Source organism: Carcharodon carcharias, chromosome 3 (genome assembly GCF_017639515.1).
Source record: "Carcharodon carcharias isolate sCarCar2 chromosome 3, sCarCar2.pri, whole genome shotgun sequence".
NCBI lineage: Eukaryota > Metazoa > Chordata > Chondrichthyes > Lamniformes > Lamnidae > Carcharodon > Carcharodon carcharias.
The window spans coordinates 81,336,862-81,362,638 of record NC_054469.1 but is presented as its reverse complement, the minus strand read 5'-3'; positions in this window follow the sequence as shown (position 1 = coordinate 81,362,638).

Sequence of the window (25,777 nt, the reverse complement as noted above, 5' to 3'; positions counted from 1 at the left end):
ATTGGAAGTTATTTTCCATCACATGATGATGTAAATTCCTTCCATTGGATTGGGTGAATGAATGCATCAGGTGCATTCAACCATCAGCTCCTGTGATTGGAAATATCTGTGTTTCCAATCAGATCAGTGCAGGATGGAACATCTCTTTTTTATTATTCTTTCATAAGATGTGGGCATCACTGGCTGGCCAGCATTTGCTGCTCATCACTAATTGCCTTTGAGAAGGTGGTTTCTTGAATTGCTGCAGTCCATATGATGTAGGTACTCCCACAGTGCTGTTAGGGAGGGGTTTCCAGGATTTTGACCCAGCGACAGTGATGAAACAGTGATATAGTTCTGTTATTACACGTCAGATGATGTATGCCAAGTGGACCAAATCCACAAGGGAAACCTAATCGTGCTATCACAACAGTTTTGCAATTTGTATTTATTTTGAGATGCGTGTACAGAATTCAGAAGTAATAGGTCCACTTTAGAGATTTTTTTTAAAAACTAAATTATAATACTTATTAACAAAAGAAAAGATTTCAAGTACATATATAGGACTACAAATTACTAATATAATAACTCCTAAAATTCCTCATTAACCTGACTGTCAGTTATACCCCATTTAAGGCAACGGCCCAAAAATAGATTTTAGATTTTAAACAGATCCAGCAAATTAACACAATACCCTGGACAGTGGAATTCCAAATAACTTTTCTCCAGCTTCAGTTCTGGTAGACAGCAGGTTTATGCACAGAAGCTGGAGGCTTCATTAAGGCTACTTCACAACCTTCTGGTAGATCTCACAATACCTTCTAATGACACATGGCCTCGTTCTCCTTTATATATGTTTCTCTCTTAATATGTAAATTTTATTGTTTCATATGTCTTTGAAACTGTAAAATATAAACTGTAATATAAAAACTTCCATGTTGTTACTATTTATTGTCAGTAACCCTTGGGTAAAATGAATACATTCCTTAGACTTGCTTATCTGGCTATTTGTAAACAGACTGAGATCCTTTTGAAACCCAAATCTCCCTTAATCTATCAAAAAGTGCAAATTCTCTTCACACCTTACATTACAAGCCAGCATCCATGTTACTCATTAGCATGTTAAGCACCTAGCTTCTTTTGTTGAGTCAAAGCCTGCAGTCTACTTGACTCCAAATATAATTAACTCACACACCGACAGACCTAACTATACTTACTCCCATAAACCTACTTTACAATAAACCAGAAAAATATTATGGAAATTATTATACTATCATGACAGTTCCAAGTCAGGATAATGTGTGGCTTGGAGGGGAACTTGAAGGCAGTGGTGTTCCCATGCATCTGCTCTCTGTGTCCTTCTATTGGTAGAGGTTGTGGGTTTGGAAGGTTCTGTAGAGGGACGCTTGGTGAGTTTCTGCAGTTCATCTTGTAGATGGTGCACACTGCTGCCACTGTGCATCGGGAATGGAGTGCGCAATCTGACAGGATCACTGATCCTATCTTTATCACTACCAATCACTATGAGTTGCAAACTTGGAATATCCTAGGATACATCAAATGTGAACTGGGTGAAAATGTTACCTCTGCATCCTTTTCTAGAAACAATGCCAATAGTATTTGGATGAGACTCGCCTGTTCAAGTTGAGATGCTGAACAAAATTAACGGTATCTTAAACTATTTAAATTTAATAATAAAGGAAGGATAAATTACCATGCAGTTACCATTATCTAAGGCTGTCAATTGGTTTAACAGACTTGTTTTCTGTATGTGACTCTGCTATGCTGATTCAGTGCATGACATGTTTTCTTCAATTGGTCCTGATTTTACTGTTAAAAATAAATCAGTTTATAATATTATGTTTGTTTAAATTTTCAATTTCAACAGGCTTACTCTTCTCAAAGACAGAAAATGCTAGAAAATTTCAACAGGTCTGGCAGCATCTGTGCAGTGAGAAACAGAGTTTTCAAATGGAGTTTAATAAGAAGAGCATGGCTCCCAACAATGAGAACGGAAGTGGGTACCATTTCCACTCACTTGTCAGGAGCTGTCATGTACCCAATTACAATGTAAATTGTAACTGTATATGTGGTGAGTACATGTCCCATGTGCAATCATGGTCCACTCCTGCCATCAGCCAACTCAATTCCAGACACTGCTCTGCAAGCATCCAATCTCTGCAGGCAGGGAGAACTGGCACCTATTGGAAAATGCAATCATCCATTTACAGTACCATCTGGAAACCTTTTACGCAACTCAGCCTTCATCGCCCTCCTTGACACCCCCCATCAGTTAACCCACATCACTCCTCCCTTTCATCTGTCAATTTATGTTCCTAGATCCCCTTCAGTTCCACCCTTCATCTGCATAGTTAGCGTTTTGGATCCCCATCACCACCACCCACCCACCCACACACACACACACACACACACACCACCTCCCCCCTCCAGCAACCATTCACAAAGATGTCTTGCCACAGACAAAGAGCAATTTAGCAATGCCTCCCTGCAGGTTCTCATTAGGAATGGCGGGAGGAACTCTTCCCCAGGGATGGGAATAGGAAACCCTTCGCTTAACCAAGGCAACCTGGAAAGAGATTGCAGAGCAGCCTTGGGGTTCACCCAAAATCCTGGGTCCTGGGCCACAAACAATGAATGACCTCTTCTGCTCAGCCAAGGTGAGTGGCAATGTAAGAGGCACCTGCCTCTCTTGCAATCTCCACCAACGCTGTTACACTCATGCATCTTTCTGAGGATTCGCCTGTAGAATTGGAGGCACCATGCTGGTGAACACTTCACAGACATTTCCCAGCAGCTGAGGAAGGCAGTGTCAGCCGAGGTCTATGAAAATGGGAGGACTATTCAGGATCAGGCCCATGACCCTAGGCTGATGATGAGCCTCCAGTCTCGGCCACAATAAGCTGAAGATTGCAGAGACAGGCAGCAGAACATCTGGCGGAGGTGCCAGAAACTATGCGGATCCAACCTTGTGCAGATGGTGGAGAAGCCCCTGTGAGCCTTGACTTCTGCTGTGGATCTACCATGTGAGCACATGGCTTCCTGCATGGAGAGGTTGGCCACTGCCATGGAGTGCCAGGTCTATCATATGTGAGAGGATCTGCATTCTGTCGCTCTAACCATGGGCTCAGTACAGCAGTGGCTAGGTGAGAGAGCAACTAGGCACTTGGACAATGGGGGCATGGGTGTCGAGATGCTTTTTCTCATATATATACATATATATATATGTATATATATCACAATATATTGTGTTCACTTGACTATTGTATGCATTAGAATTGTGTGCATTTGTTGGGACGCCCTCCTTTGAGTGCGTATTGCACTATCGTGCTTCATGTTTGGCAGTTTTTGGTGAAGGGAACTGACATCTCATTTTTGTAATAATGTGGCGGTGTATTAAAGCTTGGTCTTTACTGGGTGGTAATATGTGTAGCATGATTTGTATTCCCAAGGCAGTGCATCATGGCTGAACATGCAGCATCTGCTGGCCTCCCAATAATGATGTGCTAAGGAGACTGGTCGAGATCACTGATGAACAGGAGAGGTGATGTGTTGCTCATGCAATTATGGCCTTGACAATGTGGGCAAGGAGCAGACGGATGGCTCATGATAGCTTCATTGACCTAAGTACCAGTGCAAAACCAGACCTGCAAGGGCAGTCATCTCTTTTCATCCCATTCCCCGCTCCCTGTGGCCTTCCAGGTGTAGAGGAAGTGTGTAGTGAGGTAGCTCTGGATGGAAGCTGACAGAGGTGGGCCCCCAAAGGAGCAGGTAAAAGTTTTCAGGTGAGGGAATGATGGTTAGGTAGGTCAAGACGATTGAACAAGAGGTTGTCCTTGACAGCTGTGGCATGTCTCTACATGGCCCTGACATCTGGGAGAGCTACCATGAGATCTCTGACCTCCTCTTCCCCATCATCCTCATCTGAGGAGGTTAGCAGCTCTTCCCTGTCATCGATTGGCTATTTTTCTCCCCTTTGCCGCACCAACTTGTGCAAGGCACAGGAGATGACAAAAATCATGAACACCCCCTGTGGCGGGTGTTGTAAAGCTCCACATGACTGGTCAGAATCACACAGAATCACAATGCAGAAGAGGCACTTCAGTCCATCGAGTCTGCACCGACACGTGAGAAACGCCTGACCTACCTACCTAATCCCATTTACCAGCAACAGGCATTGGAAATGCATTTTGAACAATCCTATGGTCTGCTTTATAATTGTCCTTTTTGAGCAGTGTAACACTCCCCTACAAGGCACTCATATCATAAGACACATTCTGAGAGGACAGCTCTTGTCACCCAGGATCCAACCCTACACTTGGGACAGGGCATCAAATAGCTGCTGCAGCTGAGAGTTCCTGAAGATTTCTGCATCATTAGAGCTCCCTCAGAAATGAGCACACACATGAATATTTCTTTCCCAGTGGTCACAGGCAACTTGAACATTAAGGGAGTGAAACTCGTTTTGATTTACAAATACAGCTGGCTGTTCCCAGGGAGCCCTAACGGCCATGTGTGTGCAGTCAATTACACCTGGCACCTGTGGGAACCGTGCAATGGTCCCAAAGCCAACTGCTCTACAGCCTGGCTATTAGCATCTATTAAGAACCTGATGAAGTCCTTGGCCCTTCTGAACAGAGCATTTGTCACCTCTGTTTTGCACCTGTGTTGCAGCCTGGGAAACGTCATACATATCCCCCTTGGAACACTGGAATGACCCACTGGCATAGAAATTTACCTTGAGGGTGAATGGCATGAGTTCCCTCCAAAGCCACAGGGCTTCAGGTCTTGTTGTAGGAGCACACAGATGTCTCCAATGTTGCCTGTCAGACATCTGGAGGTAGTTGATGCATCTTCTGAACAAGTGCCGACGTGGCAATGCTCTTCAGGGATGAAGGTGGCCCTGGTTGCCTTCCTCTTGACCTCCTTCCCTTTCTCTCTGATGGCCTTGTGACTTATGCTGTGCAATGAAGGCACTTCTCTGGCAAATCTCTACTCTTAATTAGCACATTCCTTTAGATAATATCACCACCTTCAAAACCTCTTTGTTCTTTTGTCTGTGACATCTTTTGGTTATCTTCTCCTATCACTGGCTGCTTGTCCCAACAAAACCACCCCCCCCCCCCAAAACTAGCTTATATTTCACCCCTTTCCTGTTTTTACTTAGTTCTGTTGAAGGGTCATGAGGACTCGAAACGTCAACTGTGCTCTTCTCCGCCGATGCTGCCAGACCTGCTGAGTTTTTCCACGTATTTTTGTTTCTGTTTTTGTTTTGGATTTCCAGCATCCGCAGTTTTTTGTTTTTACCTCTCTTCATTGCCTAAGGATGCAAACCAATTAGGTGTAAGACACCCATTGTGAATCTTCAAAGCAAACTGTGTGAGGAATGCAGGCAATAAAATGAGCACCTCTGCTGTCATGGCCTTCATTCCTAGAACAGCTGCAGTTGACCAACGGAATGTGTAACCCTCCCATGGGCCAAACCCTTCCCACCTTCCCACAGTGGCCTCTTCCTGGGAACCTGATGATCTGTGACGTAAAAATTTCCTAGAAACACCTGATCTCCAACGAGGTAACAGTTTCTTAGCAGCCATGTCAATGAATACTAACATTGTGTATCTGCAGCTGGAGCCATCCACCTACCTCCTCCCTCTGTCACCCTCAAACTTCCTTCCATCACCCTTGACTCTTCCAGCATAACCCTGCTCTTTCCCATCATCATCCTGGAGCACCCAACCATCACCCTTGATGCTGAGTCATTTACCCTTGACCTTGCATCTCCTACCCTCAATCCTTCCACACTTACACTTGACCTTCCTGCTGTCATCCTGGATCCTCCCTCCATCATCATTCACCTGCCTTCACTTTCCCTCAACCCTCCCTCAGGGACCAGTCACCAGCAACCCTCCAGAGCCCTGCTTCAAACTTGATAGCCCTTCCCTGACTGCTGACCTCCCTTGGACACACAGGACGAGACCGCTGCAATGATGGACTCTGTCCTATAGGCTGGAGCCTGGTTCCCTTCAGACACATCCTCCCTCCAGCACCCGAAACTTTCCAGTAACTTACTGTGCTGCCATTTGAGGACCTGACCACCAGCATCAACCTTTTGCCAGCACAACCACTGTGTCATTTGAGGACATGACCACCAGCACCGCCCTCTTGGCAGCCCAACCGCTGTACCGTTTGAGGACTCACCACCACACTTCCACATCCCCACTCCTTGCCACTACTGGACAGTCCAGTTTCTCCTACTCCCCTCCCCTGTGCCACTGAGTTAGACAAAGACAAAACTTCACCTCAGATCTAAAGATTGAACAACCTCACCTCGTGTACGCCTCGTTTAAACTGTCGAGAAATAGGAGACACAAGTTTCCCTTATGCCGCTGACTTAATCTTGAGGTTAGGACTTAATTAGGTGTGCTTCCCATTTAATGAATATTCATGATATGGTAGATAGGTTCCTGTCACAAGACACCACATTAGCCACTATGGGCAGGATTTTCAGTTCAGTGGGCATGCATGATCGGCAGGCTCGGGATTGGCCGGGGATTGGACCGCTGTGCACGATCAGCCCCCGGCTACGATTTCACACTGGATGACCAATTAACGGCCAGCCAGCATGAAAGGTGCACTGAAATGTTCAGGGCTGCCGGGGTGGGGGTGGGAGGAGGGCGGATGCTGACGTAAGCGGGGGCACAGGGGAGTGCAGAATGAAAGCTCACTGAAGGCAGAGAGCTGCCTCAGGGAGCTGAAGCATTTCAAACCAATCATTAAAGATTTTAAAATGCATAAAAAAATGTGCACGCATCAGAATCAGTCACCTGAACATATAGATGATGAAAATTCTGTCCAAACGTTTTAATTTTTAAAAAATTAATAACAGAAACCTCATCCCACCCTTGGATGATGTTTCAAGAAAATTGTAAAGTCTGCCTGGCCAATTCGCCCCTCTGCCAACCGTAAGGTTGGATGGAGCACTAAAAATCAGAGTTAATTACAACTTTAATGGCCTTAATAGGCCTCTTAATTGTCGACGGGCGTGCTTCCAACTTTTGTGCATGCCCAATGATTGAAATATCGCGTAAGCGCGCAGTGACGTTGGGATGCTCGCCCGACATCATCCTGCACTATTTTATGCTCGAGCAGGTCAGGCACATGCTTGCAGACCGAGATAAAAATTCTGCCCTGTGCCACTGATGTGCCTCCGACTTTATCTCACAAACTCAACCTGATATCGGGAAGCCGAAATTTTGGCTCCCACCTAATTAATTCCACTGCCCGTCATTTTCCTGCTCTTCCAGGCTTCATTAAGTACCCCTAACATTTCAGGTTGATGGCCTTTCATTGGAACTTGGAAAAGTTAGAAAATTTATCGATCTTAAATAGGGGAAGTGCGCGAGGGTGGGAAAAAGAACAAAAGAGAAGGTCCTTCAAAGGGTGGAAGACATAGGTTAAATGGCAGAAGAGCTGGTGGTGCAGGGAAAGGGGAGTGGTAATGGGGAGAGAAAAGAAATAAAGGAACAAAAGGTTTGCACAAAACTCATGATTTTTTTCCAGATGTAACGATTAATTTATTTTCTGAATATGTAATTTAGTTAAGGTTTGAAAGAGTGAATAGACATGCTGTTTCTAATACATTGAATTGCTTCTGATACACAGAGGCTGACACATTTCCTTTTTGCTGTCATGTTGGGAAAATGTATTGAATTGAATTCCAGTCTCCTAAATGCTAAGTAATTTCTGTGCAGACTTTGTCCACCACCATGATGAAGTATGATCTTGCAGATCCAATCTTGAGAGCTACAAGTTTATTGTTTTTTCCATTTTTATTGGCCTTTCTAAGTACAATTCCATAATTTATTATTGTTTTTTGTCGTAGGTGAAATAAAACTTTTATGTTGCGTTTGAATGCAAGGTAGAATTCAGCCACTAAAGATGCTCTAAGTGGGGCTTAGTGATTATTTTAATGGAAAGAAGCTAATAGATTATAATACTGATGCTAGCCACTGGATGGAAACTAGTTCCTGTCAATTATAAGCACAACTTCATAACAGAGGTTGTCAATTAGTTACTCTGTTCTTTTCCTGTTGTATAGCACATACCGTGTATGTGCATGGTTGTAATAACAAAATGGTTCCAAATTTTCATTCGTTAAACTGTAATTTGTACCAGTGGTATTTTAGATAACATAAATACACATAAAATATGTGTTATTATGAATCCTATCCAATTTAATTTAACTTCCTGAAGGAAAGTTTTATCTCAAGGATGAATTAAACATGGCTTTGTAATATATAGTTAAACTTGCTTGAGTGCTAGAACTTACATCTTTGAGTCAGAGTTTTGTGATTAAACTCTGCTCTAGAAACTTGAATACGTAATAAAAACATAAGAAATAGGAGCAGGAGTAGGCCATTCAGTCCTTTGATCCCGCTTCACCATTCAATGAGATCATGGCTGATCTTGTACTTCAACAGCATCTTCCTGCACTATTGCCATATCCTTTGATGTTTTTAATATGCATAAATCTATTGATCTCAGTCTAGAGCATACTCAATGACCAAGCTTCCACAGCTCTCGAGGGCAGAGAATTCAAAAGATTCCCCACCCTCTGAAAGAATTCCACCTCATCTCAGTCCTAAATGACCTGCCCCTTATTCTGAGACTGTGTCCCCTGGTTCTAGGCTGCCCACCCTGCACTCCCCACCCACACACACACACACACACACGCACACACACCCACCCCACCAACCTGGCCAGCGAGGGGAAACATCCTTCCTGCATCTACATTGTCTAGCCCTGTAAGAATTTTGTATGTTTGAATGAGATTACCTCTCATTCTTCTAAAATACAGAGAATAAAGGATCAGTCTATTTAATCTTTCCTCAGAGGACAATCCCTCCATCTCAGGAATTAGTCTAATGAACCTTCATTGCAGTCCGTATATGGCAAGTATATCCTTCCTTCGGTAAGGAGACCAAAACTGCATACAATACCTCAGGTGCAGTCTCACCAAGGCTCTATATAATTGCAGTAAGATATATTTACTCCTCTACTCAGATCCTCTTGTGATAAAGGCTAACATACCATTTGCCTTCTTAATTGCTTGCTGTACCTGTATGTTAGCCTTCAGTGACTCATGAACAAGGGCGCCTAAGTCCCTTTGATGTTCAACACTTCCCAGTCTCTCACCATTTAAGAAATATTCTGTATTTCTGTTTTTCCTACCAAAGTGGATAACTTCACATTTCTCCATTTTGTATTCCATCTGCCAAATTTTTGCCCACTCGCTTAACCCCTCTAAATTCCTTTGAAGCATCTTTGCATCATCCTCACAACTCACACTTCTACCTTGTTTTGTATCATCTGCCAACTTGGAAATATTACATTTAATTCCCACATCTATATTATTGATGTAGACTGTGAGTAGCTGGGGCTCAAGCACCTCGCGGCACCCCACTAGTCACAGCCTGCCAACCTGAAAATGATCCATTTATTACTGCTCTATGTTTTCTGTCTGTTAGCCAGTTTTCAATCCATGCCAGTATATTCCCCCCAATTCCACGTGCTCTAAGTTTGTTTCCCAACACCTTGGGCAGAATTTTTTGTCCTGCGGGCGGGTGGGTGCCCGACCCGAACGGGAGTGAAAATAGTGTGTGATGACGTCGGGCGAGTGTCCCGACGTCATCGTGCACTCTCACAATATTTTGCTCGGTGGGCATGCGCAAGAGGCAGCAGCATGCCCACTGACAGTTAAGGCCCTTAATCAATTAATTAAATTGAATTTTTTGCGGCCCATCCAACCGTTCAGTTGGCAGGCAGGCGAATAGACCAGGCGGCCTTTGCATTTTTAACGAAACCTCATCCATTGGGCGGGCTGAGGTTTCGACCAGTGATTAAAAAAGCAATAAAAATTTTCAAAACTCATCTTTAACATGTCCCTGCTCATGTAACCGGTCACATGAGGGGACATGTTTTCCTTATTTTGAAATCTTTATTTTTAATGTTAAATATCTTCAGCTCCCTGAGGCAGCTCTGTGGTCTTCAGGTAGCTTTCACTGAGCGCACCCATGTGCATGCACACACTTCAGCACTTGCGCTCATCTCACCCCCACCCAGGCAGTGCTGAGGTTATCAGCACACATTTCAGGCTGGCTGGCTATTAATTGGCCAGCCAGTGTGAAATCACGGTCGAGGCCCGATCACAGGCGGCAGACTGTTGCACGGCTGCTCCCGGGCCCGCCTGCCCAACAAGGTAAAAATTCTGCCCCTTGTGTGGGACCTTATCAAATACTTTCTGAAAATCAAAATATACTACATCCACCAGTCCCCCCTTATCTATTTTGACAGTTACACCCTCAAAAAACTCTAACAGGTTTTTAAGCATGATTTCCCTTTTGTAAATCCATGTCGACTCTGCCCAATCTCACCATTATTTTTTATGTGTCCTGTCATCACATCCTTTATAATAGATTATAACTTTTCCCTTACTACCGATGTCAGGTTAACAGGTCTGTAGTTTCCTGCTTTCTATCTCCCTCCTTTCTTAAATAGTAGGGTAACATTTGCCACCTTCCAATCTGCAGGAACCATAGAATTTTGAAACTTGACTGCCAATGCATCTACTATTTCTGCAGCCACCTCTTTCAACACTCTGGGATGTAGATCATCAGGTCCAGGGGACTCATCTACTATAAGTCCCCTTAATTTCTCTAGTACTTTTGTTTACTATTATTAATAGCTAGCAGTTCCTCGTTTACCTAGCCCCTTGATTTTCCATTATTTCTTGGAGTGTTTTAGTATCTTCTTCCATGAAGACAAACAAGAAATATTTGTTTAGTTTCTCTGCCATTTCCTTTTTCCCCATTATAAATTCTCCTGACTCAACTTGTAATGGTTCCACATTTGTTTTTGCTAACCTTTTCCTTTTCACAAAGCTACAGAAGCTTTCACAGTCTGTTTTTATGTTTCTTACTAGTTTACTCTCATATTCTTAATCTTTTTCTTGGTCCTCCTTTGCAGAATTCTAAAATGCTCCCAATTCTCAGGCTTACCTTTTTTTGGCAACTTTTATATGCCTCTTTCTTTGATCTAATGCAGTCCTTCATTTATTTTATTAGCCACTGTTAGAACACTTTCCTTGCTGGGTTTATGTCCATTAAAGGAATATATTTTTGTTGTAAGCTATATATTAGTTCTTTAAATGTTAGCCATTGCTTGTCTACCATCATACCTTTTAATGCAGTTTTCCAATCTACCATAATTTGCCCCTTCATAGATTCCTTCTAAATTTAAGTTTAAATTTAAGACCTAGTCTCTGAATGAACTACACCACTTTCAAACTTAATGTAAAATTCTATCATATTATGGTCACTCTTTCCTAAAGGCTCCTTTACAACAAAATTATTAATTAGCTTTCTTTCATTGTACAATACTAGATCTAAAGTGGTCTGTTTCCTAGTTATACTCAATGTACTGCTCTAGAAAACCATCTAGCATACATTTCAAGAATTTGTCCTCCACAACATTTGTATTAATTAGGTTTACTCCGTCTATATGTAGAGTGAAATCTCCCATGATTACTGTATTACCCTTGTTACACTCACCTCTAATTTCCTGATTAATACTGTGATATCAGTAATTATGGGGGATCTTAATCTGGTTTGATACTTCAGTGCAGGACTGCATGAGTTCTTTTGATGTCCTACCCAACAGCTATCCCTCATTCAATATCAATAAAACAGATTATCTGACCATTTATCTCATTGCAGTTTGTGGGGTCTTGTTATTTGTAAATTCAATGTCACTTTTCCCTAAGGCAATAATGTCTACACTTCAAAAGCACTTAATTGGTTATGAAGTGCTTTGGGACATCCCGAGATTGCAAAGCAATATATAACTAAGTGCTTTGTTTCTTTTAAATCTTGTATTGTATATATGCTTCTTTAGACTCATAGAGACATCCTGTTTAGATCTCCTTGCCACTGTCTGGGGAAAGGTCAATCTGTGCACTCGTGCAGCTTCATTCACTGTAATCGGAATGAGCATTTTGGAACATGACAGGAGCTGATCTGTAGCTTTCAATTGCTAGAAGGCGTTGTACCAGCATTTTCAGGTAGTATTGCAGGAGTATATTCAGCAGGAAAGTTAACCTGTTTTTCCCTTGACTTTTAAGTAAAGGAGCCTTTATGATAAAGATCCAGAGGGCTTCAATCATTGTTCAACATCTAAGAGTCATTATTTTCAAGTCATTTTTAAAGAACTCTGGTGATATTGCACACGAATATAATAATTCAGTTGAAATCCACTGCAGAGTCGCCAGATCCTCACACAATAGGGGGGATTTTGAAATCAATGAATTAAAAATTACAGGCTGTTTCAATGTTGACTCTATGTGAGTAAGCAGGTGATATGGGCCATCACAAAATCCACCCTAATGTGTCCCTGATATCAGTTGAGCCAACAACAAAAGGAAAAGTCAATGGGTAAGACACCCCATTTTCATTTCAGACCAGCAGTTGCAGAAAAACATTAGTAGAGACATAGAAAAGGACATCTGAATATCCTGCTAAATTATGCATAAAATAGAGGGCGCCTAAAAAGGGGCAATAAATACAGCTGTTAGTAGGAAGTAAAGAGTTTCTATTATTAAAGAATACTATATATAAAATATTATTACATTTCATATGGGTACTTGGGAAATAATTTTTTTTATTTTCATGTGCTGAACACTGAATATGCACCTTAAGTCCCAAGAAACAAAGAAAATGTGTATCAATGGTAATTTCAAAATACTGGGAATTTGGCGAGATATATCCCATTCACAAAAAAACAAAATAAATATAATCTGATCAACTGTCGCCCAATCAACTTACCCATCATTAAAGTGAGACATCAATACTGCCACTAAGCAATGCCTACTAACCAATAACCTACTCACCAATGCTTAGCTTCAGTTCAGTAAAAGCCTCATTACAGCCTTGATCCAAATATATTTGAAGACCGAAATGCCAGAGGAGGAACAAGAATAGCTACCCTTAAGATTAAGGCAGGATTCAACTAAGTACAGCACCAAGGCATTATTGCGGTTAATGAAGTTTGAAGGGAAAGCTCTTTCGTGGAGGAAGGTGGTCATCATTTTTTTGGAGACCAATCACTACAGTCCTAAGACGTTGCTGTAGTGGTTTCCCACAAGAAACTTGGCTCAAACATCTCCAGCAGATTCAATGCAAGAGTTAGATGTAGGACTGGTCATGGATGATTCCACATTGTTGAGCTCCACTCACAACTCCTGGAACAATGTAACAGTTCATATCAGCCAGCTGGAGGAATTGGATTACATCGTACTTGGTTGATAACATTGCTGCCACATTAACACCAAGGAATGACCATCCCCAGCAAGAGAAAGCCCAGCTATTTTCCCTGACCATCTATGACACCACCATTGCAGAATTTCCCATAATCATCTTAAGGGTCACTATTGACCAGACACTTAATTGGAACAGCATAACAACAGCATACCTTCAAGAGCATAGCAGGGTGCCCTGAAATGAGTGTCTCACTTCTTGACTCCTCAAAACCTTTCCACTATCTGCAAGTTTCAAGTCAGGAGTCAGATGAATTACTCACTAATCACATTGATGAATATGGCACAAAACTGCTCAAGAAGCTTGAAACCCTCTAAGACTAGTTCATTTACTTGGGTAACCTGGCATTAGAGTAAATAACTACAGCCTGCTTCAGTGATGCTTCTTGGGTCCAAGGTATCAGTAGCGTAATGGTTGTGTTTCTGGACTAGTAATCCAGAAGCCTGAATTAATGATTTGAAGGCACACAGTGGTGGCACAGTCGTATTCAGTTGGGCAAGAGTGATCTTGGGTGTCCTCAATACTAAGTCCAGAACCCATGAAGTCTCATGACATCAGGTCAAACAAAGGCAACCAAACCTCCTGCTGATTACCACATACAGCTCTACCTCAGCTGATGAACCAGTATTTCTCCATGCTGAACACCACTTAGATAATGCATTAAGGGTAGCAAGGGCACAGAATGTATTCTTGATGAGGTCTTCAATGTCCATCACTGAGTGGCTCAGCATTGCTGCTGACTGAACTGACAAAGACCTGAAGGTTAAAGATGCAAACTGGGCCTGTGGCAGGAAATGAAGAAACCAACACAAAGGACAAGTATATTTGACCTTGTCCTCACCAATTTATCTGGTGCTAATGCACTTATCCAAGACATTATTGGTAGGAGTGACACCGCACAGTCCTTGTGGTGAAGAAGACCCATCTTCACACTGAAGACACCACCCATCATGTTGTGTGGCACTACTACTGTGCAAAATGGGCTAGATTCAGAACAGATATAGCAACTCAAAATCCATGAGGTACTATGGGCTATCAACAGCAGCAGCATTGTGGTCAACCACTATCCAGAACCTCATGGCCTGGCAAATCTGTCACTTTGTCATTACCATTAAGCCAGTGGATCAACTCTTGTTCAACGAAGAGTGTAGGAGAGCATTCCAGGTGTATTCCAAGGCATATCTACAAATGAGGTGCCAACCTGGTGGAGCTACAACAAAGGCCAATATGCATGCTGAACAACAGGAGCAACGTGTGATAGAGCTGAATGATCCCACAACCAACAAATCAGATCAAAGCTCTGCAATTCTTGCACATCCTGTCATCTAGGGGAGATAGTGATGTAGTGGTACTGTCATCGGACTAGTCATCTGGAGGCCCAGGCTAATGCTCTGGGGACATGGATTCAAATCCCACCATAGCAGCTGGTGGATTTAAATTCAATTAATTAATAAAAAGAATTGAACTACAAAAAAATCTGGTCTCAGTAATGGTAACAATAAAACTCCCAGATTCCTATCTGGTTCAATAATATCCTTCAAGGAAGGAAATCTTCCACCCTTACTTGGTCTGGCCTACATGTGACTCCAGACTCAGAGTAAAGTGGTTGACTCTTAAGTGTCCTCTGAAATGGCTTAGCAAGTCATTCAAGGGCAATTGGGAATTGTTGATCTTGCCAGCAATACCCGCATCCCATGAAAGAATAAAGAAAATAAATGAACTGCGGTGGATAATTAAACAACTAACAGGAGAAGGCTCCACAAACATCCTCATCCTCAATGATGGCAGACCCCAGCACCTGAGTGCAAACTGAAGTCTGCTCCCAGTGCAGTTTCCTCTACATTGGAGAGACCAAACGCAGACTGGGTGACTGCTTTGCGGAACACCTTTGGTCTGTCCGCAAGCATGACCCAGACCGCCCTGTCACTTGCCACTTCAACACTCCACCCTACTCTCGTGCCCACATGTCCATTCTTGGCCTGTTGCATTATTCCAGTGAAGCTCAACGCAAACTGGAGGAACAATACCTCATCTTCCAACTAGGCACTTTACAGCCTTCCGGATTGAATACTGAGTTCAACAATTTTAGATCATGAATTCTCTCCTCCATCTCCACCCCTTTCCGATCCCCCTTTTTTCCAATAATTTATATAGATTTTTCTTTTTCCACCTATTTCCATTATTTTTAAATGTATTTCCATCCAATGTTTTATCTTTGTTTTTTAGGCTATTTCGATCCCTTCCCCCCAACCCACCCCCACTAGGGCTATCTGTACCTTTATTATCACATTCCTTAGATAATATCACCAGATTCAACACCTCTTTGTCCTTTTGTCTATGACATCTTTTGGTTATCTCCATCTATCACTGGCCCTCTATCCAGCTATACTTGTTCCGCCCCCCCCCCCCACTTTAAACCAGCTTATATTTCAACTCTTTTCTATTTTTCCTTAGTTCTGTTGAAGAGTCATATGGACTCGAAACGTTAACTGTGTTGCTCTCAGCAGATGCTGTCAGACCTGCTGAGTTTTTCCAGATATTTTTGTTTTTGACAAGTCTGTTGTGTTTATTACCATCATCAGCCAGAAGTGCCAAATGAATAGCATAACTCGTGCTCCCCAGCATCACAATGCCTGTTTTTAGCCAATTTGATGCACCCCATGTGATATAGAAACGGCTGAAGGCACCGGTTACAGGAAAGGATTTGGGTCCTGACAACAGGCTACAGTGCTGAGGACTTGTGCTTCAGAACTACTGAGCCTTTGGCCAAACTGTTCCAGTACAGGTACAACACTGGCATCTACCTGGCAAAGTGGAAAATCACCAACCACTTGGAAGATGCACCGAGTGTAGCAAAGGCACAGAATGTACTTTTGGTAAGGCCTTCAATGTCCATCACTGAGTGTCTCAGTAGCATCTCTGCTTACCAAACTGGCTGAGACCTGAAGGACAGAGCTGCCAGACTGGGCCCACAGCAGAACTGTGTTCTGTTCACAGAAAGCAGGACAAATCCAATCCAGCCAATTACAATCCCATCAGTCTACCCTCAGTCATCCACAAAGAAGAGGACAAATAGAGCCTTAGCTTCTATGAGCTTGAAAGAGAGCATCTTTGGCAATACAGTATTCCCTCGTACTGCACTGGAGTGTCTACCTAGATTTTTGAACCTGGGTTTCTGAAGTGGGATTTGAACACATAGCCTCTAACTCAGAGATGAGAATGCTACCGACTAAACCATGCCTGATAGGGTCAGAAATAGGGATTTCACTGATGATTGCAGTGTGTTCAGTTCCAACCACAGCTCCTCAGTTACTGAAGTAATCCAAGTCCACATGTAAAAAGACCTGGACAACATTCAAGCTTGGTTGGCTAAGTGGCAAGTAAAATTTATGCCACACAAGTGCCAGGCAATGTTTATCTCCAACAGGAGTGAATCCAACCATCCCCCATTGATATTTTATGGCTGACCATCGCTGAATCCCCCACCATCAACATCCTGGGGGTTACCATTGACCAGAAACTGAACTGGACTAGCCCTTTAAATACTGTGATTACAAGAATAGGTCAGAGGCTGGGTATTCTACAGCAAACAACTCACCCCTTTACTCTCCGGACATGCCACTATCTACAAGGCACAAGTCGGAAGTGTGATGGAATACTCTCAGCTTGCCTGTATGAGGGCAACTCCAACAATACTCAAGAAACTTGGCACAACCCTGAACAAAGCAACCCACTTGATTGGCATCCCATTCACCACCTTAAACATTTACTTCCTCCACCACTGCTATGTGTATCAGATACAAGATGCACTGCAGCAACTCATCCAATCTCCTTCAACAGCAACTTCCAAATGCGCACCATCTACCACCTAGAAGAACAAGGATAGTAGACACATGGAAGCACTGCCACATGCAATTTCCCCTCCAAGCCACACACCGACTTGGAACTATATCACCACTGTTGTTGCTAGGTCAAAATCCTGGAACTCCCTTTCTAACAGCACTGTGGGTGTACCAAAACTAGATGACTTCAGCGGCTCAAAAAGACAACACATCATCACCTTCTCAAGGGTAATTAGGTATGGACAACAAATATTGGCCTTGCCAGCAATGCCCAAATCTCATGAAAGAATAAAAAAAGTACTGACTGCACTTCAAAAGTATTTCGGTTGCTGTGAAACACTTTGTGATAGGCTTAAAACATACAAGGTGATAAATAAATCCAAGTTCTTTCTTAAGATAAAGGCAAAATACTGCGGATGCTGGTAATCTGAAACAAAAACAAAAAATGCTGGTAAAACGCAGCAAGTCTGACAGCATCTGTGGAAAGAAAGACAGAGTTAACATTTCGAGTCGAGACTCTTCGGAGCTAAAGGGAAGTAGAGATGTGGTGAAATATATACTGTTAAAGGGGGGGTGGAACAGGTGAAGCTGGATAGAAGGCCAGTGATAGGTGGAGGCAAAGGAGAGATTGCAAAAGATGTCGTAAACAAAAGGTTTAATGGTGGTGGTATTGGCTAAAAGGAGTGCTAATGGTGACATTAAAAGTGGAAAGCAGAATGTGACAATGGCTGGACCAGAGTTCGCACTCTGGAAAGTGACAGATGGCCCTAGTGGGGGTGGGGTGGGGACGGTGGTGGGAAAAAAAATTTAAAAATAGGCTAAAAGCTGGGGATAAAACAATGAATAAAAATGGAAATGAATTTTAAAAATAATAATGAAAATAAGTGGAAAAATAAATAAAAATGAATACGAAAAAAAGGGGATCAAAAAGGGGTGAGGATGGAGGATAGAGTTCACGGTCTCAAGTTGCTGAACTCCGTGATAAGTCCGGAAGGTGAGGTGCTGTTCCTCCAGTTTGCGTTGAGCTTCACTGGAACATTGCAGCAGGCCAAGGTCGGACATGTGGGCATGAGCGCAGGATAGGGTGTTGAAATGGCAAGCGACTGGGAGGTCTGAGTCATGTTTGCAGACAGACCGAAGATGTTCTGCAAAGTGGTCAGGCAGTCTGTGTTTGATCTCCCCAATGGAGAGGAGACTGCATTGGGAGCAGCGAATGCAGTAGACTAGATTGAGGGAAGTGCAAGTGAAGCACTGCTTCATTTGAAAGTAGTGTTTGGGCCCTTGGACAGTGAAGAGGGGGAAAGTAAAGGGGCAGGTGTTGCACCTTCTGCGATTACATGGGAAGGTACCATGGGAGGGGGTTGAGGTGTTGGGGTTGATGGAGGAGTGGAATAGATTATCCCAGAGGGAACGGTCCCTATGGATTGCCGACAGGGGGGTGTGAAGGGAAGATGTGTTTGGTGGTGGCATCATGCTGGAGTTTGCGGAAATGGCAGAGGATGATCCTTTGAATGTGGAGGCTGGTGGGGTGAAAAGTGAGGACAAGGGGGACCCTATCATGGTTCTGGGTGGGAGAGGCGCGGGAGATGTGTCGGACATGACTGAGGGCCTTGTCAACCACCATGGGTGGGAAACCTCGGTTAAGGAAGACATGTTAGAAGCACTGTTTTGGAAAGCAGCAACAATGGAACAGATGCAACAGAGGCAAAGGAACTGAGAGAATGGGATGGACTCCTTACAGTAAACAGAGTGTGAGGAGCTGTAGTCGAGGTAACTGTTGGAGTTGGTGGTCTCATAATGAATATTGGTGAGCAGTCTATCACCAGAACTGGAGACAAAAAGGTCAAGGAAGGGAAGAGAAGTATCAGAGATGGACCATATGAAAGTGATGGAGGGATGGAAATTGGAAGCAAAATTGGTAAATTTTTCCAGGTCCAGATGAGAGCATGAAGCAGTATCGAAACAGTCATCAATGTACTGAGAAAAGAGTTGTGGGAGGGGGCCGGAGTAGGACTGGAACAAGGAATGTTCCACAAACCCCATAAAGAGACAGGCATAACTGGGGCCCATGTGGGTACCCATAGCCACACCTTTTATTTGGAGGAAGTGAGACAAGTTTAAGGAGAAATTGTTCAGTGAGAGAACAAGTTCAGCCAGACGGAGGAGAGTGGTGGTGGATGGTGATTGTTCAGGCCTCTGTTTAAGGAAGAAGCAGAGAGACCTCAGACCATCCTGGTGGGGGATGGAGTTGTAGAGGGAATGGACGCCCATGGTGAAGAGGAGGCGGTTGGGGCCAGGGAACTGGAAATTGATAATATGATGTAGGGCATCAGAGGAATTGCGGATGTAGGTGAGAAGATTCTGGTCAAAGGGAGAGAGAACGGAGTCAAGATAGGAAGAAATAAGTTCCATAGGGCAGGAACAGGCTGACAAGATTGGTCTACTCGGACAGTCCTGTTTGTGGATTTTGGGGAGGAGGTAGAAGCAGGTTGGCCGAGTTTGAGAGACTATTAGGTTGGAAGCTGTGGAGGGATGATCTCCAGAAGAGAGAGGTCAGTTACAGTCCTGGAAACAAGGGCTTGATGTTTGGTGGGGTCATGATCCAGGGGGAGGTAGGAAAAGTGTCTGCGAGTTGGCGCTCAGCCTCTGCAAGGTAGAGGTCAGTACGCCAGACAACAGCAGCACCACCCTTGTCGGCAGTTTTGATAACAAAGTCAGGGTTGGACCTGAGAGAACAGAGTGTAGCAAGTTCAGAAGGAGACAGGTTAGAGTGGGTGAGAGGAACAGAGAAATTGAAATGGCCGATGTCACGTCGACAGTTCTCAATGAACAGATTGATAGCATGTAAGAGGCCAGAGGGAGGGGTCCAGGTGGAGGGAGAATATTGGAGGTGGGTGAAAGGATCCATGGAATGGGGGGAGGACTCCTGCCCAAAGAAATGAGCACAGAGACAGAGGTGGCGGAAGAAGAATTCAGCATCGTGCCGAGCTTGGAATTCATTGAGGTGAAGGGGTAAGGGTATGAAACTGAGAACTTTGCTGAGTACTGAATGTTCAGCATCAGAGAGGGGAAGGGCAGAGGGAATGGTGAATACACGGCAAGGGCGGGGATTAGAAGAAAGGATGGGGTCAGAGGGACGGGAAGGGGTGGAGGGTCCTGGTAGGGTGTTGGTATCAATGAGCTCTTGGAGCTTGCATTCCTTAACACCTGAAAAATAGAGACAAAGTTTCTTGTTAAGGTGTCAGATGAAGAATAAAATGAAACAAGAATAAAATAAGACAGCTTAGAGATAGGCTGAGTCGGTGCTACTGGATGGAGAGGTCGAGTATGTTCTAATGGTGACGCATGGCACTGAGTGTTGATCTCAGGATGCGGCGAGAACAGCAGTTTGAGGAATGTTGTATGAGGGATGGAACTTCAGTTAGAATCCAAGAGGGGTAAGTCGGAGATGGAGACAGTCACCGAAGAAGGAAATATGGCTGTGAAAGTGAGTTTTGGTAAACACCTTGTCAAACACCAGGAGGAAAATGGAAAGCAATGAAGATGAACGGGGCAAAAGAGACAAGTGGAAATCCTGTCGGAGAGAAGAGCAGTACTTCTTCAAGGTAGGCATTCCTGGAAGAGAAGTGGCAGTGAATTAAATGCTAAGAAAAGGCAAAATACTGCAGATGCTGGAAATCTGAAATAAAAACAAAAGATGCTGGAAAAACTCAGCAGGCCTGACAGCATCTGTGGACAGAAAGGCAGAGTTAATGTTTTGAGTCAAGCTTTCTTGTTTCTTTTCACTACATCATTACCTTCCTCCCTTGCAGGAAAGTTCTTCAGTCTTAATTTTCAATTTAATGTTATAAATGTGCTTAGGTTTTGTTATTCACTGCAATAGATCACATTTCCTTCTAAAATGTATTGGGACCTCAGCCTGCTGGGTACCCTCAGCAGCCTTTCATGCATACTTCTGACCGTTTTATCCTTGTCACCTTTCACAAAATGGTACATTTCCCATGAAACTTTATTTTTATTGTTTGGCCATAGGCCCTCTCCTGTTGGCTGCCTGCCCAGCTTCCCTCATTAACCTTTGGCAAATGGTTCTGCCCTTGCCACCTCTTGTGGCCTAGTCCCAACTTGCACTTCCCAAAACTTTTCATTATAGATTTATTTATTTTATGTGTAGAGTATATATGAAATGTCACATTTGACTCATTCTCCTCCCAGCTGCACCTGCAAGCCTCTATCTCTCAAAGCAACTTTACCTGCTGGTAGCTGAGACTCACTCTGCCACTAGATGGAGTTTTGTAAGCATCAATATCTGGAGACACCCATGCCCACATACACCTGATGAATGTTGAAAGAAATGTATTTTGTTCTGCCCTTCCATGGCCAGGGCCACAAGTGTTCCACTAGTATGTTATTAAACTTATATGTCATGTAATCTGTAAACACTACCTATGAACTTTTCAATGTCGATTTCATCTACACTCTTGTTACGTTGGCCTGAATTTTTCAGTCGGTCTGCAGGGGTGGGCCCGACATGCCGACACATAAAATAATGCGTGATGATGTTGGGCATGCGTTCCGGCATCATTGCACTGTCCCGCGATGTTTCGTTCAGAGGACGTGTGCTGGAGTCAGCTGTGCGCCCGCCAATATTTAAATGGCCTATTAAGGCCATTGAGGAAGTCATTAATATAATTGTTAACGCTGCCCGTCCAACTTAAGCTTACTGGGCAGGCAAAAACGCCAAGCAACCTTCACGTTTTTTAGGAAACCTCATCCATGAGCGGGATGAGGTTTCCTAAAGCTTTTATTAATCAAATAAAAAATGCTTCTGAAATATAAAAACATGTCCCATCTCATGTGACACAGTCACATGACAGGATATGTTTTTATAAATCTTTAATCCATTTATTTAATAATTTCAGGGGCGCTTCAGTCTCCCTGAGGCAGCTCTGCGCCTCAGGGAAATTGAAACGCTCTTTCGCATGGATACACGAAAGAGCATTGGTCCTGAATCTCCCTCCTTCCCCCACCCGCACAGGTAGCGCCACAGCTCATGTCTTACGCTGGGCGGGCTTTAATTGGCATGCCCGTGTAAAATGGCACCGTGGAGCCAATCACAGGCGGCGGTCGGCTCCGTGACCGCCCCATCCACTTCCGCCGAGCTCACCCGCTGACTGAAAAATTCAGCCCATTATAATTGCTCGTGATACCTGTAATTGGTACTATAATATAGGTTTCCCATTTAGAGCCCTTAGACTATAGTTACATTTGTCCTGCCACAAAAGCCGTATGATTCTGTATTACTTGTCAAATTTTTGCCATTTTTTCTCAGTATCTGATATAACAAGAGGATCTGGTGACCTGTCCACACAAAGGCTGCAAAAGGTATGAGGCTGCAGTGGCAGTGCCTCTGGGTCTGCAGCACAGCAAGGAGATGGAGCCAAGGATTGCAGAGCACTGAGATATTCAATGGCTTCTGCCTGTGCTGCAATGCAAGGTGAGATTTTAGCCATTAAATGCTGTATCGTGTGTGGATCCAAAAGTGCTGTCATGAGGTTGGCCACCATTTCCACAGTGGAAAGCGTGGGCTCCAATTCTGTGTGTTGTCCTGTGCTGTATTGGAACCAAATTCCTCCATGGTCCAGTAACAGGAGACTGTCCAGCAGGTTTGCTAATGCACCAAACACCTCATTGTGCATTTCATCAACGTTCTCCTGTAAACCCCTCTATCAAAGTCCTCACCTGAGTCCCCAGAACTTATCTGCAACCTTGGTCTCCAGTGAGCTGGGGCACAAACTATCCTTTCCCCTTGGCTGCAGCCCACTCATATCTGGTGGCTCGCCCTCATTATACTTACCTCTAAAGCTCGTGCAGTGCCAGAACCCGAGCTGGTGGCTGAGTGTCAGAACAAGTGATGGTGCTTCTTTATCGGTGGTATGTTGTTGCTCCCTCTCCTCCTCCTAGGGCTGCTGTGGCTGGGCAGCTGGCAGTTCCTGGGTTTCTGAAAGGTTAAAATCAGAAGGGTGAGTTGGGATGCATGTAAAGATTTGTGGGCTGGGGCAGGGGAGAGGTGTGCTGTAAAACAAGAGGTCCATTGCCATACTATCTGCATCTTGCACATCATACCAGATGGCAAGGTGAAGTTGAGCTGAGAGGTGAGAAGAAAATTCCAAAGATTAACGACCCTCTGAGAGAAGAAATTCCTCCTCCATTTTAAGATGATATCAAGGAGAACCCTTATTTTTAAACTGCACTCCCTTGTTCTAGATTCCCCTGTAGTATTAGGGGGGATGATTATTCCCTCGTCGTGCGGGATCGGTGAGAGCGGTTGGGAAGCTGACTGCCACCCGCGATTGGGGCCGGACCGCGATTTCATGCTGGTGGGCCAATTAAGGCCTGCCCAGTGTGAAACACGAGCGGTAGTGCTCAGCACTGCCTGTGTGTGGGAGCGGGGGTGGAGGAGGGCAAGCGTGAACTTCATGCTTGCATGCCGGTGCGGGCTGGAAAAGCTCTCTGAGACACAGAGCTGCCTCGGAGAGATGAACAGTTTAAAACATTAAAAATAAGGATTCTTAAAATGTCATAGAACATGTTCCTCTGTCACGTGAGTAGGGACATGTTATGAGTGAAATGTTAAAAGTTTTATTTCATTTCTATTTGCTGTTGGAAACCTCACCCTGCCTGTGGATGAGGTTTCCTAAAAAATGCAAAGGCCGTTTGGCCTTTTCGTCTGCCCGTTAACTGTAAGGTTGGATGGGCAGTGAAAAAATTATGTCAATTACCTTTTAAATGGCCTTAATAGGCCTTTTAATTGTCAGGAGGGGCGCTGCCAACTCTGGCGCGCACCCGCCGACAGAAATATTGAGCAAGTGCACGATGACATTGGGATGCTCGTTTGGTTGGATTGGACACATGCCCGCCCAACGAACTAAAAAGTCTGGCCAGGGTGTTTGAGACTGTAAAGGTTAATGTGGGATTAGGGAAACAGTGCCGCCCACATTTTGATGTACAGAGTCATGGCAGCAGTAGAGTATATTAGTGAGTCTGGTAGAAGTTGGCATGAAGATAGCACCTAGTCAGGACTGTATCCTGTATATACGTATATAGTTATGTGTTATTAATAAACATTTATTGTTCAACCATATAAGCCTCTAGACCTCTTCAGGAGACAACATACAACTTTACAACATTCCCCATGAGAGGAAAGATCCCCTTCGCACTTACAAGTCCCCTCAGAATCTTATATGTTTCAATAAGATCACTTCTCATTCTTCTAAATTCTAATGAGTATAGGCTCAATTTGCTCAACCTTTCCTTATAAAACAAACCCTTCACCCCAGGAATCAGCCTAGTGAACCTGAACTGCTTCCAATGCAAGTATGTCCTTCCTTAAGTAAGCTGACCAAAACTGCAGTCAGTACTCTAGACATGGTCTCATCAATGCCTTGTACAGGAGTGAAATCCTTTATGGCCTCCTTACCCCATGAAAACATGATTTGTCTCCTCTTGTTGGCCTCTACCATTAAGGGCCACCGAATGGCATCCATGAAGCCTTCACTCTTCTCTGGTGCTCCATTTGTGCAGCTCCTATTTATTCAGACTCAACAGCTCTCCTCCCACACAACTCAATGTCCCAGCTATTCCTACTTGTATGCTCTTTTAACAAAACAATTAATCAATAAAATAAATGAGTGAAAGGGGTTAACAGCCCTTGATGGAGGACTGTAACAAAAACAAAACTTTAAGGGAAACTAACAAAGTTAGTTAGAATGTCATTCCCTGGCCTGATGATACATTCTGGCCCCTGCGGTGCCCACCAGTCATGGAAAGTCTCAAGTGTACCAGTGGACACTGCGTGCTCCCTCTCCAGGACCACCTGGCTGCAAACATAGCCACAGAAGAGGGGTAGAGAGTCGGGCCGAATGACTGCCTTGACTGCCTGCTGCCTGGGCCTGTTAATGACCCCTTAGCCAGTCTCAGGAGCAGGCTGACAAGGAGGTGCCTCCCACCTCCCTCTGCACATTCTTTCCCATGTGTGCAGCTCCACTTTAAGAGGAACCCGCTGCCTTTAGGAAGACCAGGTTAGCTGTACCATGTGCTAGGTCTCCTAATGAGCACTCAGACAGCCAGCAGTGCAGGCCCCATTCAGGCCAACACTACAATCATTTAATGAGGAGACAGCAAGGAATGGGCACAGGCAGGTTGGTCATCATGACCCCATGCCTGTAAACAAGCCTTAATGAATTTTTGGCCTTTTTATGCTAGCCCACTCTCCAATTTATTGATTCTGACTCTTTTTCTGATGGCATGTCAATATTACCAGGGCTCAAATTGTTAGGGAAGCATCCTTGTAAGTCAACACTGTGCCTGACTGTGAGAATAGATTTTTAAGAATAACTTGAGTTATTCTGCAAATAAGACTGGGTGTCTGTGTATGTGATTTAATTCAGCTGGGCAAGAGATTATAGGAGTCAGGAGTGGAAGAGGGAAAATGTTATGTGGTATGCCTTAATTCAAGCTACAGCAGTTTGCCTTGTGTAACATTACTGGATATCACAGTAGACATCTATA